Here is a 5,076-nt window from a genome sequence, read left to right as displayed (position 1 = left end):
TTTCAGATTTTTAATGACCAAAGTCATTATTTAATTTTTAAGCCACCAAGCTGAAATGCAATACCGAAGTCCGGCCTTTGTCGAAGATTGCTTTACAAAAATTTCAATTGAAAAATGAGGGTGTGACTTTTACAAAAAGCCGGATATGACGTCATCAAAAGTATTTATCGAGAAAAAGAAAAAAACGTCCGGGGATATCCTTCCCAAGAACTCTCATGTCAAATTTCATAAAGATCGGTCCAGTAGTTTGGTCTGAATCGCTCTACACACACACACGCACAGCCTACAGACACACACACATACACCACGACCCTCGTCTCGATTCCCCCTCTATGTTAAAACATTTAGTCAAAACTAAAACTTGACTAAATGTAACAAACAAATAAAAAAACAACGTACGCAACTAACAAATGAATAAAAGAATAATTACGAAAGGCATCTAACCCGAACAAAGCAATAGCTTCCAAATCTTACAATAGAATAGTCCTGACGAAGACGCGGCGTACATTTCCTTCTTTCTCTTCTCTTTTTTCTGTTCCCCCTCTTTCATTCAACATGTACAGAACTTAGTTAGTGTAATGTTCAGTAAACGGAAATGGAAAACCTCGGACAAAGGCAATGCTATAATTCTCAAAACCAGAAGTGATTCCCCTTTTCCGCGTGATCAACGTAAAAGTAGATATGACTGAACAACTGACCATCCTGTTTTCGAAGAAACAACTTGCCGTTTGGCTTATATGAGGGACGAGGTATATAGGTATGATGCAGATAATTAAATGTCGAAAAAAGCATTGTGCATACGTACAGTCTGAGTCTCTCTCTCTCTCTCTCAGTCTCTCTCTCAGTCTCTCTCTCTCTCTCTCTCTCTCTCTCTCTCTCTCTCTCTCTCTCTCTCTCTCTCTCTCTCTCTCCCGCACACACACATATACACACACACCACACACACCACACACACACACACTACACACACACTCACACACACCACACACCACCCCGGCCCCACACCACACCTCCCCCACACATCGCTGACCATATCCTGACCCGCAATACACATTTCAAAATTTTGCTCTAGAGACACAGTTCTGGGATATGTACAACTGAACATTATAATGCCTAGAACTATGAATGCGTTTCCAAAATCCCGTTTCCAGTTCACCCGTTATTTTTACAAAACGGTGACAGTGCCATTTAGGAAAAGTTGACAAAGAGTCCGAGTATTTTCCGTTCCGGCACAGTAGGGTCCCACCGGTGAGTCTTTGAAGAATACAAAAACTTCCCCAATCAAGCACGGAAGAAAATCAAACTGGCAAGAAATAGTGCCACGCACATTTTGGGTCACAACAATTGGGACAATAAAGTCACTGCATGCGTGTATCTGTAGCTAGGGTCTTTGGTGTAACAAGGAAGATGAATGTGCTAGCGCTGTACTCGGGAAAGAAAATCACGCTGGGCGCATCTTTCAACCAAACACGGTCAGTTTAGACCTAGCCGGAGACTGAAGACGACGACCTTCATCTCTCGAGCTGGACTGAATGTGTAGCGCCAGCGAACGCCAAAAACTGAGAAGAAGTATAGCCTGTGTTTGGCAAGTCAACACAGATCCGTAATTCAACAGGTTTTTCCCCCAACAGAGACAGTGCTGCAAAGTAGTTGCAGTCAGTATAAGAACACGCGACAACCCGTTTTCACTGACTTATCTTCGATCGGTTCGGCATCGTTACATGTTTTGCCACAGTTTACTGTGCCTAACGGCGGCTAAATCAACACACAAGTGTTGCACATATATAAGCTACATGCACATTTATCATTACTAGCTGGATGTGACCTTCAGGTTGATCCTTCACTTAATGACTTTCGTTTTGCTCTTTCACGGGTCATTTCTTTCTGAGTCAAGATCATTGAGTGCTGTGAACTTTGACACAGCAGATACTGTAGCCTACTGTTCATGATGAAGTCAGTTCAATTTCGCGCCGCCACGTGTAAAACCAGAGAGGTAAAACCGAAGCCGAGGGGCCAGTGTCACAACTTGTCATGTTGTTGCCTCTCTCTCTTTCTCTCTCTCTCTCTCTCTCTCTCTCTCTCTCTCTCTCTCTCTCAGTCCGTCGCGGTGTGTAGTGAGTCAGTGTGTGTGTGTGTGTGTGTGTGTGTGGGGATTCGACATCATTTTCAGCCGGTGTAGCCCGCTTTATTGGTATCATCATTGTAACTGTAGGCTACTACCCATTCAGCAAGTCAAGTTATCGATCACAAAAGGTATTCGTTGTCACAGTCACTCCAGCAGTCCGTTTCGGCCCCGCAGTTACGGGCAAAGCGGCATCTAATAAAAGACGGAAGTTTAAGTTCTACTAGTAATTTCTACGGCACCTGTGCGCCTTAATTTGAATCATAGCCTACTTTTGAACTGATTTAATCATGCCATCTTAGTATCATTATTCACTGTAGGTCGTCTCTCGCGGCCATCAGTCCCGGCTAAAAATTAATCACAGCCTGACAAGACATGTTTGGCCGTTAGCCTACGTTCGTCGTGGATCTCTGTCAGATAATCCCTATCTCCATTCAGATTACGCTATGCATTATATTGTGTACACACACGCCCAGTCACATGATATGCCATGGTGACTGAAGTGTAAGCCGTGTCTTACAATTGACCTCGTGATTCACCAAGCTATTAATATTGAAAACCACAAGGCTACTTTACAGGTCTGGAAGGTAACAAATCAACCGAAACCAAAACCGAAATTTCAGGGGGGAAACGCTTCAAAATGGCGAACAGCTATCAAAAGAGGAAGCAAAACCGAAGGATAGGCCTATGCGCTCAGCCTACGTAAACAATGGCCGTAGAGCCTGTGGAGACCAGCATATGTCCTTTCGTTTCTCTCTTGTACGATACCGCTGTTTCTACACTGAAAATGTTGACACGGGATTATCAAAAGGTAGAACATGAATATTTTCGTAACATATTTCACGAGTTTCTAAGCAGCTAGAAATGAATATAAGCAGGAAAACATTCAGAGAACTTACCGTAGTTCAGTCTTCACGTTCATTGCCATGTCAAAGCGGTGTGCTGTGATTGGATAGGAAAAAAGGGGAATTCCCTTTACGTCACGTCATACTGAATCAATATTAATCAGTTTTCCTGTTCCAAAGCGACTTGCAACTGACAAACAGGATTTCGCGAACGTTGGAGCACAGAAGTACTACGTTCTTGCGAATGTTTTACAAGATCATCGCATTGATACTTATATTTGCTGATTATCAAGTAGCATTATGTCGATTCTATAATTTTTTGTCTTCTCTGTGAGCCGTACTAAGCCTACTTTCTCTTTTAGAACACATAAACGATTACTGAGTCACTCTGGCATTTACGTATAAGTCTTCCGCCTCTTTAAGATAAGCACACATGGGTTTTCGCCTTTCTCTTCAGCACACACACACACACACACACACACACACACACACACACACACACACACACACACACACACACACACACACTCAGTGACTGACACACTCACGCACGCGCACTGACACACGCACGCACGCACACAAACAGGCTTAACGAAAATCATTATTTTGTTGTCCTACTACTTCTTGTAAAATCAGTTTTGTGAAAAAGCACGCTGTATAAATCAAACAAAAGACAATTATCAGTTTGAAAAAGTCTGTCTTCTTTTTGGAACAACCACATCATGTCAACTGAAACACATGGATATTGAGCTAATTACAACAGAAAGCTACTGCTTTACTTGACTTATGTCTCTGAATTACCAGGGGAACATAGGACCACAGGTATTTTCTGAATATGTTGCTGTAATTTCCGTTCCTGTTTGTTCACGAAAGAATACAATACAATCCCGACAATGATCTACCCTCGCGCGCCCGCACACACGCACACACACACACACACACACCAGGGCCGGACCAAATGAGTTGTAAGGGGGGGGTTCCTCCTTTTTTTTTTTTTTGGGGGGGGGGGGGGGGGGGGGGCAAATCAGCGAAGTGGCGAAGCCACAAGCGCGCGCCTGCTCCGGGGGCATGCTCCCCCCGAAAATTTTTGAAAAACGGTTAAAATCTGTGCAATCTGGTGCATTTTGGGCCTTGTTTTGAGGGTTAAGGCCTGTCAGTGTGAGTTGGTGGGGGGGGGGGGGGTTACCTTTTTTTCATCGGATTTCACATTGAATAAAATTTGTTAGAAACACACACAAAATTTATTTACAAAAAAAAACAAAAAAACCACACACTCAAAGCAAGGTACATGCTTTTTCCAGGGGTGGGGTTCCGGAACCCCTGGAACCCCCCCCTGGGTCCGGCCCTGCACACCGGCACACACACACACACACACACACACACACACACACACACACACACACACACACACAAACACGCACACCGTGACCGTCACACGCCATACCAAGTGTCTTTTGAACTCTTCGATTAAACATTTGAAGTATCAAGCGGTTTTAACAAGTTTTAATTAGAAGTAACAACGTTTCAACAAGTAAGATCGTCCTTTGAATTGCCCAAATAGCCTACGTATCGGCTACGTAATTTGCTATAAAGAAAAACAAATACATAGATACTTTGACAAGGGAAACAACTGCTTAATATTGTCATTTGCATCTGCAGCAAGATGTTTGCCTCCCCTGGATACCATCAACTCAATTTATATGAATTCACACGTGAATAAAAAAAACCGGGAAACATACGTATGAGTAAACCGATAATTGAATACAAAAGAGATACCATATCGCCTTTTGGAAACGAATGATTAAAAAAAGAGATACACGAAAAAACAAATAAATAAGCACACGAAGAAATGCAGCCTTCACTATCACACCACTTTCCACTTTTCAATCCAAATCGACTTCAAACGACGACATGGAATCAAAAGAGGGTAAAGTCAACATGAAAGAAGTTAATGTGAGCGATGTGAAAGAAGCAACGTTGAACAACATTTCCATGGCTAGTCCAGAAAATAATGCGATTGCGATAAGCACCGATGCTACTAAAGCAGCCAGCAGCACTCACAAGCAGGGATGAAAATTCTCCGTTATTTCCGACTTTTTCGATTATTTT

General features: G+C 42.8%; 1 protein-coding gene across 2 annotated transcripts in view; it reads right to left on the bottom strand.

The window, feature by feature from the left end:
• Positions 1–3,153, bottom strand: part of LOC138959299 (TNFAIP3-interacting protein 1-like) — a 37,273-nt gene extending 34,120 nt beyond the window's left edge. For both annotated transcript variants that reach the window (XM_070330715.1, XM_070330716.1), the window contains exon 1: positions 3,022–3,153. The gene's annotated coding sequence lies outside the window, so the exon portion shown is untranslated. The remainder of the gene's footprint in view (positions 1–3,021) is intronic.
• Between the last annotated feature and the right edge of the window lie 1,923 nt (positions 3,154–5,076).

This window comes from Littorina saxatilis, linkage group LG2, assembly GCF_037325665.1.
Source record: "Littorina saxatilis isolate snail1 linkage group LG2, US_GU_Lsax_2.0, whole genome shotgun sequence".
Classification (NCBI taxonomy): Eukaryota; Metazoa; Mollusca; class Gastropoda; order Littorinimorpha; family Littorinidae; genus Littorina; species Littorina saxatilis.
This window is presented reverse-complemented; position numbering and strand designations above follow the sequence as displayed.